At 41.6% G+C, this 14953-nt stretch overlaps 1 protein-coding gene and 1 non-coding gene across 2 annotated transcripts in view; both read right to left on the bottom strand.

The window, feature by feature from the left end:
- The window catches only part of LOC124798449 (sex peptide receptor), a 527798-nt gene that overhangs the window by 272698 nt on the left and 240147 nt on the right, over positions 1–14953 (bottom strand). The gene's annotated exons all lie outside the window — the stretch shown is intronic.
- On the bottom strand, positions 4615–4689 carry Trnat-ugu. The gene has a single exon. It is a non-coding gene; the product is annotated as a tRNA-Thr (tRNA).

Here is a 14953-nt window from a genome sequence, read left to right as displayed (position 1 = left end):
ACGTCACGCAAAATACTGACAAACACTGTTGGTAAGACTATGAATTACTCACGCTTCGTCGAAGTACAATAGGAAATAAACAATTACCGCTGTTCTTTATTGCGAAAAAGCGGTTCGTGAGATTGATACAAACACCTTTCCTTGCTATCGCCTGAATTAGGAGTCTTATTGCTTGTTGGGTCTAATTAATTAATAGAATATGAAGCAATTGGTATAAAGAATGCTTTTTCCAAACTTTCTATAAAAGAAAGTATGCTATCAAGACGTTGCTTTTGCTCTATTACTTTATTTGTGACTGAACGTTTCTAAAACTGAAGACACTCGTCCATGCTCTGCACTGCAGTCGAGATCTGGCAACGTCGTTCTCTGTTCATTGGCTGACATTTGTGTCGTCTGATGCGCAGAGCGAACCTGAACTCGGCCGCCGACATAAATGACGCGCACTTTAGTTAAGACAATAATTTGCCTCAGTGCAGTAAGGGCTCATTTGCTGTCGGCGAGAGAATCAGTACGTTAGTACGTTTCAGTAGTACAGCCTCAGTCATAAGCACTACGTGAAAGTTACACTGATCTCAAATGCGGGAGCTGTTTCTGGAGTGCGTGCAAGCACACGCCTAGCTGCCAGCCGGCACCACTGTGCCACCGGTATTCCACGGAGAGCGGCTGGCGGCACACTGGCTATGCCCGTGCCTCCAGAGGCGATACTCTGGAGAGCGCCCAGCGTGCAGCTCTACAAACAGTGGCGTGTGTACATCAGTTTCAGTGGTTTCCCTTGGGCGACGCCGGCGTCTCCGCCCTCTCGCCGCGGGACAGGTGAGTAATGAAGTTTCCGGGCTTTACAGATGCGTCTGAGACAGGCAGCGTACAAGAGCCATTACATTCTATACCTATATCTGCATCTCCACTCTGCAGCCCACTGTGCAGTGCATGCAAGATGGTCCTTCTATGGCGTCACATATAAAGTTTCCTACCCACTGCATTTTCGTTTGGAACGCGGGAAGAATGACTGAATAACTGCCCATTTTCCCACAGTAGTTACGCCAATCACGACTCTTGACGTCGCTACGGAAGCGATGTGTGTGGAGTTACAGATTATACTGCTCACTCAGTAGATGGTCCGTGTGGTGCTTCGACATGAACTCTAAAATGTGGTGCAATCTCTTTGTCTGTATAGCTAAGCAACTGCCTTCTCGTGTGCCACCGTGGAGCACGCGCGTCCTCCAATGCACCAACTTATCGTCGTTGCAGATGAGCCTTCCTTCGGTAGTTTATCACCGATACCTTCAGCATGGCCATCCAAGGAGAGATGCTGTATGTTATGTGACACGTGGATGTATTAGCATTTTCCGCGGTTCAGGATCACTTTGAGCAGGTGTGTAATTTTCTATTCTACCAAAATTCATGTCTGGAAGCATGTCGCTTGTCTTGGTGGAAGACAGCCTTGAAATTTAGTCTCAAGGGTTGTAAATTCGTAAGGGACCAAACTGCTGAGGTCATCGGTCCCTACACTTACACGTTACTTAAACTAACTTATGCTAAGAACAACACACACACTGACACACCAATGCCCGAGGGAGGACTCTAACCTCCGGCGGAAGCGAGCACGCAGTCCGTGACATGGCTCCTCAAACCGCGCGGCCACTCCGCGAAGCCGTGGCCATCACTGGTTTCTGCACTTGTTTGGTGATCACCTTAGTGTGAAGACTGTACCAACAGATATTCGGAACTGTTCGCTGTTAGCAGGAACCCAAAATGATCTGTACAAATCAGATGCTGATTAATGTACCACTTTATTTCTACAAAGAAGATAATAATTACTTAACTTTCAGTGACTCATACATGGAAGTACTTTTCGCCATTACTAATTTCAGAACGCAGGCTACGTAATGTCTTCCTCCCACTCAGTATTGATGCTCTCGAAGTCTGCGACCCGAACTAGCGCCGACGAGCGAAGGGCGGGTGGTTAAATCAACGTCGAGAGGGGGCGCTGAACTCTTGTCTTGTTGAAAATGTGCCGCTGTCCGATCTTTCCACTGCCGCGCGGGTCAGCGATTTCATGATGCTCTTTCGCTGCGCTGACCTGGTCGGTGTGCATTCCATGCTTTAGGACTGCACAAACATATGCGTGAACAAAATGTTTATTCATGTTTGATGTATGATTCTGGAGCACGTTAATTGAACTGTTTCTATCTCGGAATTCAACCTGTGCTTTGTCGAATTTATTTTGACGTGAAAATCTATGTCAGGTCACAATTCGAAATTTTAAATTAATATTCATTAAACATGAAATACTAAATCTTTATTGCTGATTTTTTTATGTTCATAAATAATTACGTTCATCTGGGCTTGTCAAGTTTCACGTATTTAAAAAAGTTCATAATAATAACTTGCGCGACTTGTTAAATAAAATTAACGGATCTTTTCTGGGCGACATGTTGAGTTTTGTCGTGTCCTGGCACTTTACCAGTCCTATGTGCTCCCTTGCTAGTGATATCAGCAATCTTTCTTCAAACTTTGCGATTAGGCTCTTGAGTGATATTTAACGTCCGCCTTCGACCGTCGGTCAATTCAGCACCTCAGTGACGTTTCTCTGCGTGTCAAACGTCATTATCTTTGTATTGCCCTTATTTGCCATGTTAGTCGTATGTTTTTCTGTGTCTCACACAGTGGAGGAATAGTTTAGGATGCGCGCACGATTGTGTTCACAGTATTCTATTAATGAACAGAAGTCTATCATGTGCTTTACCTACGACTTCATCTATGTGATCATTCAATTTCGTGTCCCTACAAATTGTTACATCCGGGTGTTTTTTAGGGTTGACTGCCTCCAATTTAGATATATTTATCTCTGCTACTAGGGAACTGTTTGACTTTTTTCTTCTTGTGTAGAGCCCTACTTTGAAATCTTAAAATTTGACCGAATATCTGTGCAATATTTTTCCGACGTTATTTCATTGCAGATAACTGTGTCATGCACAAAAATTCTAAGACTGCCACGAATATTGTCGGCCTCCACAGCGTCATTCAACGTAAATAGCAAGGTTCTCTACTCACTCTCCTGAGTCAGGTCTTTAACTTAGTGCTACATCTGATGATGACTTCCCATCCATGGGAATACGCTGTGCTCTATCAACAAAGAAATCCTCAGTGCAAGAGCTCATCTTGTCGTACTTTCGCTAAGAAGCACTGGTGTGGTCGGCTTCAAATGCTTCCAAGTTGCCAAGAATTACTGTACCAAACTGCTTGCCTTCACCGTGTCATGCAAAAAAATAGTGAGCTGCGTGAACTCGTAGCGCCAAACGTCATGTGTTCAGCGTGTGTTGACCGTGGATAGGCGAAAGCCCGGGGTGTTTGCTCGGTCCTTCTCGGAAGTACCCCAAACAGCGCGATATTTCATTTAGCATTGCGGTGCGGCGTCTTGCGGTCGGCACAACTCTCTGAGTTTGGCAGAATCGTGGCGTCAGAGCTGTTTACCCTTTGCTGTTTGTTTGTGGTATGATGGACGTTCACAGGCACAACGGGTGTTTGTACACAAAGAGACAGTCCAGCGATCTATCATAACAGCCCTTAAAATGAATGTAAATGACAGAAGAGAGGGATGAGAATTCTTAGTTCGCGTAAGCGACATGTACTGCTTATTTGCTACGAGACAACATTATAGTACCTTGTAGAAAGAATTTAAACTTGCGGATGACAATGAAAGAGCAAAAAAATTACAACCATCAACAGTCGGGACTCACTGTTCTATGCGTCGAAGCACTTTGTGCTGGATTTTCAGGCATGGAGCACTTACAGAAATTGGTGGCACGAATAGTAAAATTTCTTAAGTCACACCCATTTTCAGTTTCAACAGCTCTCAACGAAAAAGGACGAAGAATATAGTGAATTCATATATAACTGCGAAGTACGTAGTTTAAGTCAAGGTTATGGCTTGAACGAGTGATTCCTTCCTCTGATTTCATGCGAATTTTTTGAACCACCCTTCGCAATACTTTAAAAAGGACTAAAAACAGTCATGACTGCAGTAAAATATTCATTGATAACGTTTTTCTTCACGAGACACGTTTCTCTTCACGGGACATCCACAACTGTTATTCATTATCAATGAAAAAATTCGCTACAATTGTAAAAATATTTATTTCTAAAATGCGAATCACTATCCGGTTGCTGAACTTACGTCCACATCTAGTATCCACCGTCAATGATAAAAACCGCAACGGTTGTAAAATTTACTTATTTTTAAAAAGCGAAGCACTATTCGATTTCGAGACATATGTCTCACCTTCAGGTGCATGTTAAAATATGAACCTAAGGTTAAAATAGGTTAAAAATAATGCACCCCTCATGAACAACGATTACCGGTTTCTTCTCTGCCTCGTGATGACTGGGTGTTGTGTGATGTCCTTAGGTTGGTTAGGTTTAAGTAGTTCTAAGCTCTAGGAGACTGATGAACGTAGACGTTAAGTCCCATAGTGCTCAGAGCCATTTCAACCATTACCGGTTTCTGTCAGAATGTGACCGTTTTAAGGCACTTTCACGGTGATTAAAATTATATTAATACCTTCAGCTGATGACGGGCGTTGATATATATCAACGGGGACAGATGAAAATGTGTGCCCCGACCGGGACTCGAACCCGGGATCTTCTACTTACATGACAGACGCTCTATCCATCTGAGCCACCGAGGGCAGAGAGGATAGTGCGGCTGTCATGTAAGCAGGAGCTCCCGGGTTCGAGTCCCGGTCGGGGAACACATTCACCTGTCCTCGTCAATATATATCAACGCCCGTCAGCAGCTGAAGGTAGTAACATACTTCTAATTTCGTTCTAGACACAACATCCATATAATTATACGGTGATGGTCGTTTGTGGCGGTGAGCGGAGCAGGTCTTATGACTCCACAACAACTGAGCTGATGGTCGTGGAGTCATAACACCTGCTCACTTCACCGCCACCGTCGACCATCATGGTGTAAGTGATCTGAAGATGGTCACATTCTGGTAGAGGCCTTTAACTGTTGGAATAAATGTTTCATAGGGCAGAAGTTTAAAATACCGCTTCAGTTGTAAATTACTTTATTTCCGCACGACCGGTTTCGAAGTGTTATAAGCCCATCCTCTGGTGTTGTAGCTGTGCTGTGGTCCCCGAGCGCCGCGTGTACCAGGCACAGTGTGCTGCGTATGAGCGATATTTTCCACCTCTGCTATAATGCTCGGTTGCTGATGTTCTGCCAACAGGATTGTTTATTTTCTAGGGGTCCAACCTGTCTTCAACTCATCTGAAAGTAATTTTAGCCAGACTGCTATTTATGTACGAGAAATGTTCTCAGAAATTACTCTCCATAAAGCTTGATTGAGCCTGTCCCTCAGTACATGAGTTCTTGGTTTAGCTGTTGTTGTTACTTTGCTTATCTTCTTCAAAATCACATCACCTACAGTCAGCTTTTGGGGCTTTAGAAGGGTTGAAATGTCGCTTGGTGATCTGCCATTCAGGTGACACCCACCGACTTGCCGACGAGCAAGTCACTGAGCACTCCTGAACGACTCACTCAATTGTTACTTCTCCACTAACGACAAGACAGTACTCTACGACTCCTTTTACACTGACGGCCCCGACTCTCGTGATAGCCAGTAGCCAGCTGACCATTACTTCGGGTGTCCAGATACTTTTAATTAGACAGTGTACTAGAACAGAATCACTTAAGTAGCAACACAGCCTCAGCTACGGCAGTAAATTTGGAATTTTTTGTGGTAAGGTCTTAGGGGACCAAACTGCAGATGTCATCGGTCCCTAAGAATACACACTACTTAATCTAATTTGAACTAACTAACACTGTGGACAACTCACACACTTATGCCCGAGGGAGGACTTGAACCTCCGACGGGCTACGGCAGTCGGCTCCACATGCTAACGACGAAGGAAGTTGTAGATGACAAATTTTAGGATACGATTAGAACGCAATGTGGCAAGAAAATATGAATAATTTTGAGCACAAATAGTGCCACGAGAAATTTCGTTGTAACGCTACATTTGATGAGGCCTTCATTGTATTGGTGACCTAATACAGACGACATGAGACCACCATGCGTCGCACAGTAGCTCAGCTACCGCCACGCGACCTCACGGTGTCGGCTGCAACTGCCCGCCTTGCTCCATCATTCAGCGGTCGTGGCAGGGAGTGGTGTCGCGTGACGACGGCTTCATCTATAATTCCGCGGACACCTCCAACCCTTCCGACGTGCGGGCCTTCCCAATGCGCGACACTGGTGGAGCTCTTGTGTTCAAGCTCTGGAATACGCCGATGGAAATCCGTTCATTGCGTGGCACTTCAATGGCTCGCAGTTCCATTTGGGAAAAGTTCTGGAGCCCCATTTAAGAAAGAACATTTCTATTCGTAAGTAAGGTACGACAAGGAAGATCAGTTAATGTACGAAACCCTTAGTAGGCAAGGAGGTCAACAAATAAGTACGTCATTATTTTCCAACTTCAAAGTTGCACCCAGGTCTGGCATCAAAGGAAAAAAGAAATCAGAAAGAAATCACGTACCCGTTTTCAACGAAAGGTTATAACAGCTCTAACGATAATGCTTCTTGTCACGTACATGTTAGCAATCGGGGCGCACATTAAAATAACCGCACCAGAATACCGTAACACCCAGTTAGAAAATTCGCAACAAAATTTTGAAGCCGTTCTCCAATATACCATTGAGCTCCGCTGCTATGTTTTAGCATCCCCTAGTGATATGCTATGATAATGTGAATTTCAGTGTGTAAGAGGACTGCAGAAATGTATTAAAATGGACTACGGTGCTGATATGGACGCATGAAAACTTTATTTTATCTCACTGTATCTAAGGCAAATGGTTTAGTGACGTATTCGATTATAATCATGATCAAAAAATCTTAGAAAGCTGCAAAAATACAAGAGCAGCACAGCGAAGACGACTACGAGACAAACAAATTAATATCTCTACTGAGTGCTTGAAAGCCACATAGCAATGCGGGCAGGAGAAACAATCCCGCTGGAAGAAGGTCGGCGACTGTGCATTATCAGAGGGGTTTAAAATGCCGTGTCTATTGTAATGTTCTTTTTATTTTCCCAGTATTTAAACCACGACTGATTTCGGGACCCGAGCGCCACGGTGGACAAGTATAGGACGCAGTGTACCAACAGGGTTCCGTGCCTCGATCAGTAAAAAAAGAACCTTCATAGAATCACTTTTTTGCCAGTGTGTTCTGTCTTTCTGTATGCCTGACTGTTAAGAAAACTTTTTCCCAGGAACGTGGACGTGTAGATGTACGAAGCTGAAATTTGTGTCGCATACTCAGATATATCGTTGCCTGGCGGTATAAGAACTTTAGGCTTCCAAGTCAATGCTATCAAAAGATAAGGCAGTTTATTTCATATACGTACTTTGTTGTTGTTGTTGTGGTCTTCAGTCATGATACTGGTTTGATGCAGCTCTCCACGCTACTCTATACTGTGCAAGCTTCTTCATCTCCCAGTACGTACTGCAGCCTACATCCCTCTGCATCTGCTTAGTGTATTCATCTCTTGGTCACCCTCTACGAATTTTACCCTCTACGCTGCCCTCCAAAACTAAATTGGTGATCCCTTGATGCCTCAGAACATGTCCTAGCAACCGAACCCTTCTTCTAGTGAAGTTGTGCCACAAACTCCTCTTCTCCCCAATCCAGTACCTCCTCATTAGTTATGTGATCTACCCATCTAATCTTCAGCATTCTTCTGTAGCACCACATTTCGAAAGCTTCTATTCTCTTCTTGTCCAAACTAGTTATCGTCCATGTTTCACTTCCATACATGGCTACACTCCACACAAATACTTTCAGAAACGACTTCCTGACACTTAAATCTATACTCGATGTTAACAAATTTCTCTTCTTCAGAAACGCTTTCCTTGCAATTGCCAGTCTACATTTTATATTCTCTCTACTTCGACCATGATCAGTTATTTTGCTCCCCAAATAGCAAAACGCCTTTACTACTTTTGTGTCTCATTTTCTAATCTAATTCCCTCAGCATCACCCGACTTAATTCGACTATATTCCATTATCCTCGTTTTGCTTTTGTTGATGTTCATCTTATATCCTCCTTTCAAGACACTGTCCATTCCGTTCAACTGCTCTTCCAAGCCCTTTGCTGTCTCTGACAGAATTACAATGTCATCGGCAAACCTCAAAGTTTTTATTTCTTCTCCATGGATTTTAATATCTACTCCGAATTTTTCTTTTGTTTCCTTTACTGCTTGCTCAATATACACTGCTTCCCTTTCATGTCCCTCGACTCTTATAACTGCCATCTGGTTTCTGTACAAATTGTAAATATCCTTTCGCTCCCTGTATTTTACCCCTGCCACCTTCAGAATTTGAAAGAGAGTATTCCAGTCAACATTGTCAAAAGCTTTCTCTACGTCTACAAATGCTAGAACCGTAGGTTTGCCTTTTCTTAATCTGGCTTCTAAAATAAGTGATAGGGTCGGTATTGCCTCACGTGTACCCATATTTCTACGGAATCGTAACTGATCTTCCCCAAGGTCGGCTTCTACCAGTTTTTCCATTCCTTTGTAAATAATTCGCGTTAGTATTTTGCAGCCGTGACTTATTAAACTGATAGTTTGGTAATTTTTACATCTGTCAACGCCTGCTTTCTTTGGGATGGGAATTATTGTATTCTTCTTGAAGTCTGAGGGTATTTCGCCGTTCTCATACATTTTGCGTACTTTCACACTTGTAAAAACAAACATTTAAGCCTTTAGGATACTTCCCTTGACCTGGTACTTCGCCTTGACCTAGAATCATGATATCTGGCAAGGAGTAAGGTTTCACAATACAGCTAAATGAAAAAAAAATCCAAAAATGGTTACTTTCTAGTTTAATTACACGAATTTCTTTGTCATTTGTTATCCGATTGTCTGTCTGTCTGTCTGTTCGTCTGTTGGGTGAAACCCCTTTTTCTTAGGAATGGGTAGATGTATCAAGTTAATATTTACGTCCTATACTACGATCTATGGTCAACTGCCGATGTAGTAAATGTAAGGTTCTAAGCCAAAGCAATCAAAAATATGGCTATGTATGTCACATACATTGACACTCGCAAACTCACTCATCAAAACCTATAGGCCACTTCCCGTCGGCCTACAATCCTGAAATTTAGCAAGAAGCAAAGTTTCACAGTAGAACCAAAGAATGAAATCTGACAACTCTAAATCTGTAATTATATCACAAGGAAAAAAAATGTTTCACTTGTCATCAGACTGACTGACTGTTCGTCCGTCACTTAATGCCCCTTTTCTCACTAACGGATACAGACATCGAGTTAAAATTCCTGCCGCGCAATAACGTCTACCGTCCCTTGGTGGTATAAGGAACTGAAGTTTCTAAGTCAGTTCATTTAGGAGACACAGCTATTTATGTCACATATGTCGATACTCGCAATCTCACTCATTAAAACCTATATGGTACTTCCGCTCCCTAGTATCATGAAATTTGGCAGGGAAATAGGTTTCGCAGTACAATCAAAGGAAAAAATTCGATATGTGTTAATTTGTAAGTACACAAAACTAAAAAAAAATTCTTTTATCATTTGTTATGTGACGTAAAAGAATTAACACGTCCCCGAAAGTCTTGGAACTACCGTTACCGATATCTTGCCACTGTTAATGTCGATAATGGCAAAAATCGTTCAGATACTAGATTCCTGCCACTGGTGTAACATGTTTACTATATGTATATTAAACGAAATCATCAGAGTGTCAATTCTGCTCGCACTTCTTTCGAGTTTCGATTTTCTTTTGAATTTTGTTTGGGATCACAACAAATAAAATGGAAATACCTTCGTCTATTCTTCTGTGCACCCGATGTCGACTTGTATTGCGTACAGTTTTTTGGAAAGTTTCGATGGACTATGTAACCTCCCTTCCACAAGAACAGTTCAGTTTTCACCCAGGACTTTCTCCACATCTTCATAGTCGAACAGCAGGATTCCTTTGTCAAGAACAGACATATCGCCAGTTAAAAAAAAAAAAAAACTGTTACCTTCACTAAGTTTCAAAATATCTTCTTTTACGTTGATCTCCGAGCTAGGGTCAGGTTTCTGGGTCGTCCCAACAGCTCCACTTGTTGCTCTATATTATCCAATCTTGATGTTCCCATTATTTGGCATATTTGTGTTGAATTTAAACCATTATCTTTATACGTTCGAAACTCCTCTTAAAAAGTTTGGGAGAAAGACATTACTCTCATTCGCGAGCTTTTCTTCTGCAGTTATGCGATCGTTTTTTAATCTGCATATCTGTATCGCCAAATAGGAAAGAATTTCCTATCCCGCCATGATGTTGCCATGATGACCTCGGTACTTACTCCGTTCGAATTTTACGAAAAAAATGCCTCTGAGCACTATGGGACTCAACATCTGAGGTCATCAGTCCCCTAGAACTTAGAACTACTTCACTTAACTAACCTAAGGACATCACAAACATCCATGCCCGAGGCAGGATTCGAACCTGCGACCGTAGCGGTCACGTGGTTCCAGACTGAAGCGCCTAGAACCGCTTGGCCACACCGGCCGGCCGCATTTTACGTACAACCAGTTTTTACACTCATAATATTTTCTGTGCACCCTTTAGCGATGACCATCCTTGAGACGACACCGACTTCCATTTCGTTGTAATTATTTCCATTACTCACATTATATAAAAGTCAAGTAGCTTAGGCCTACGAAACTATACGGAAACAAAGTCTGTCCGTGAGGGAACTGCCCGACTGACGGTAACAAGACACCCACTGCTTGTGAATGATGGGCGTAAATCAATAGTGAGGGAGGGTCTGGTCGCAGACGCTACGGTGCTAAACCGGTTGGTTGGAAGCGCTACAGTACCTGCTTGTTACGTACCAAAGGGTTGGAAACGCCACGTTCGGTAAGTCTGCGTAGTGCCACTTCATTTTGCGCGAAATCTATCGTGATTAATTAGTCGAAGCGACCTTTCTTCGTAATTCGAGTGTTCAATAGCTACCGTTCTTCTACTCATGTCTGTCGAACAGTGAGAAGAGGTTTACGTGGGTGAATAACGGCGTGTTTATACCATTATGACGTGATATCTCTGGATGAAATTGCTACTCAGTGACTCCTATTGTGCGGTATTGATTTCGCTGCATTGAAACCTGTCGAGATTCGAGATGCTCACCGTACCCTCCGGGCTTAGTTACTTGCGTAAAGTTCAGTGCCAGCTACCTCTGACTCTGTTAAAAGCGTGTTTTGGTATTATAGCAATGATTTATAATTTTATTTCCTTTATATAATAGTTTCCATAACGGAAAACGATACATAAATACTTTTGCTCAGCGGTTCGTAGTGTATGTCCAGCAATTAGTAACAAATTTGTATTTTATGTTTGTTATTATTGTATAAATTGACACTCACTTTACCATTGATGTGTCTGCATCCGAGTGACATAAGCTGCAGATTAGTGAAGAAAGATTTTAGAATTTAAATTGAAATGCTAATGTTCCATTCTTTCGAAGTAGAATTGTTCAGAAGTTGGGACACATCATAGCGACTACCGCAGTAACAGAAAGTGGAAAGCCTACGAAGATAATTCCAGTTTCTAATAGGCTATCCTCTATATGGGTTATATTTATTTCGTTACCTGCTTTAGAAGTTGGCCGTTTCAGAATCTGTGTTGGCGAACATATAAGTTTGGTGACGGTGTATCGTGATTAAAAATGGTTCAAATGGCTCTGAGCACTATGGGACTTAACATTTGAGGTCATTAGTCCCCTAGAACGCAGAACCACTTAAACCTAACCAACCTAAAGCCATCACACACATCCATGCCCGAGGCAGGATTCGAACCTGCGACTGTAGCAGTCGCACGTTCCAGACTGAAGCGCCTAGAACCGCTCGGCCACAGCAGCCGGCGAACCGTGATTAAAGTATAATATAAGAAAATGACTTGCGTTACACTAAAATTCAGGAATCGGAAAGTTTCGACATTTTTTACATCGTACGAATCTGCCCAGAATGGCGCACGGACAGCGCGAAAATCGATGTCAAAGAAACCGATCACTTTCCAACGTAATTAACAATGAAACAGAAAAAAAACATTTACACTGCGTTAGTACAGGGTAGTAATACCATTCCTGATAAATAAAATATAGAATAAGTTATTTGAAATATGATACGAGAGAATAACATGAGATGCTTAGAGTATGCAAGACGAACAAGGAAGAGAGAGTGACAAGAGACAGGAGGCGAATAGAGTCTAAACGAATCAAACTTCTTCGATATCACAGTATTACACTGCTCATCAAATTTTTTGGTTTTAAATACAGTAAATTGTTTATTAGAATACCAGCCCTTTGGTTCTCATCGTACCTACAACATATGGGTTGTTGCAGACCTCATCTACGTCACAATGATGCCAGACCCTCCGTTCCACATTGATCTCGTAACTGACCATACATCATCCTCCACACTTTTCGCCCAAAACCGAGAAGATTATGTAAGTCCTCCGGCTTGGATCTTCGTTTTGAACTTTGCTTCACGCCGATGCTTTTATAAAGCTCAGCATCTGATATTTAAAATTATGACCATTTTTATAGGATCATGGTCTGACTAACAGTAGCTGGAAGAAGTTCCCTGAGTAAGCATAATACTTGCTCGTAAGAAATACTCTTTCTTCGATTCGTTCAGCAGGAGATGAATTTCCTCCCTGCAGCCTCCAAGCTAATCTGCATAAATGTTCTCTTATATCTGGTCAACAGGGCTACTTCGTTAGCAGATGCTCCTTCAACCTCTATTCCGTTCATATTCTTGTGGAAAGCTTCCCTCGTTATCTTTTCGAGAGGCAGTTTAAACAATATCCCTGGTTCATCACCTCCTTGCCTCACAGACTCGTGAATACGTTAAAGCTCTCGGTGACTTTATTCCCCAGTTTCACTTTGTCTTTTGGCTCAGTGAGACGAGCTCTATGTTCAGACAATTCTCCATTTGTTTTTCTCCTGTCATTTCAAGTACCTGACAAACTACCGTAGTCAACCTAGCTTTTCATATTTTTTAGGTCCACTGCTTTCGATCTCCCCTTCTTCCACCAAACATCTTCTTGGTAAAGTAGAAGAGGCAGTTCAGTAGCCTCGAGTCGTATAGCTTCTTAAGATCTATAAAGAGCACACAGAGGTTTTCCTTATGCTCCTAAACGTTCTCGATGAGATGTCCTAGCACAAACATGTCCCCCATAGTCTAAGTACACATCCAACAGTTCGCTATAAATTGATTACAGTTGACAATATACTAATAACTATCTACAAAATATGAAACTGTTCTCGCAATCAGTATTAAAGCGTTAACAATATATTTTTAAATTGCGCATCTCCAATGTACCATTTGCCACTATATGCTTCAACCAGTTGTATGAATCAACAACTTTCTTTCCGTGATAAATGTATCTAGCTGTTAAAGACAATTCTCCCTTTAATCGGAGTCATCTGATGAGCTTGTAGCATATGAATAAATATTATTCCTAATGACCTTGATCGTAAATATAACGAAATAAACGGTAAATAATATCCAGTTGGATGGTTTACTTCAGCTGAATGAAAAAAATAATGAAAACATTTTTAAAAGATTATGATATGTAAGGTAGCAGCTTGAATGAATGTCTATTTCGCACCTCACATGTTGGTTCATCACCTTGCGTTTACTGTGAACTCGAGCAACCTTGAGTAATCTTTTGCTCATCTTGTCACGAAAGCTAACCATCCTCCAAAGACTTGATTGTGATCCGAAATAGTACCGAACTTTGAAATGGAATCGGATGATTTGTCGTAATATTAGCCAACTTGACGGTGTATAAATAAGAAAAATCTTGTAGAGAACCGTCTACTTAAATTTGATATTGTTGTGTTCAGCGTTATTTCTGCTAAACAGGACGTAATGAGTTATCTTGACAACTGTCCAGAAACTGGCACGTCACAATCTATCCAAATTCGTGTACTTCTTTGACAATAATTCCGAAATAAAATAAGTTCTATATAGCTAAACACCTATGTGCTCTGTCATACAACAACGGTCCACTGATAACCTCAGTCATTTATTATAGTGACGCTAACGCACTCACAGGGGGTTTCTGCTGATGTCTGACAAATGTGAAAAGGATTGGAGTGTCCGAGATCTATCGCATACGTATAGAACTTGCACAAAGTAACATATAGTCTAGCAAGCACGTCGTTAAAAGAGCCTATTTTATAGCAACATTAACGCGCAAAGCATGTCTTTTTCTTTACTCTTTCACGGTAATTAAATGGAATAATACAATCTATCACTTTGATAGTTGTGTTATGTTTCGGATCTACTGTCATGTCGGACTTCCCATCGAGAGAAATATTTTTGTGCCCGTTTACTGGATGTGTTTGTGAAAACGGTGGCACGTGTTGTATGGCTCTATAAAACAATTGAACGTATCTGGAAGCAACACTGAGAGTTCGTGACAGATTTTACAACTTGAAAAGAATAATGGAAGAAATAGTAAAGAGATCGGCAAGTTTTGTTTTCTGTGTTGAGTGTTACAGGCGTCGTGAGAGCTAGCACTAACGAGAATACAGACCACTCATGATAGAAAGGTCGTTTTAAGTCAGGTAAATGAATCTGTCATGCTAAGAATACAAGAAATGAGTCAATAGAAAGTCGCCTCAGAGGTTGACCTAACATAATTAGTTATACAGTTGTGATCATTCTACAATTTAACTTAGGTAAAAGTATCGTTTAAATCATATGGGTAAAATTAATTGACATCTTGACTTTTCTAGTTTAAAATTTAATAGTAATAATATTAAGTAGATGAGTACTCGAATATAGTCCACATGGTCGTATGGTGAGAGTAAATATGAAGTATGATTTCTCATAATATTAAATAACAGAGGTCAGGAAGGAAGTAAGA

The sequence above is a fragment of the Schistocerca piceifrons genome, chromosome 5 (genome assembly GCF_021461385.2).
Source record: "Schistocerca piceifrons isolate TAMUIC-IGC-003096 chromosome 5, iqSchPice1.1, whole genome shotgun sequence".
NCBI classification, from domain to species: Eukaryota; Metazoa; Arthropoda; class Insecta; order Orthoptera; family Acrididae; genus Schistocerca; species Schistocerca piceifrons.
The sequence above is the reverse complement of the archived record's forward strand: the minus strand, read 5'-3'. Positions and strand labels throughout refer to the sequence as shown.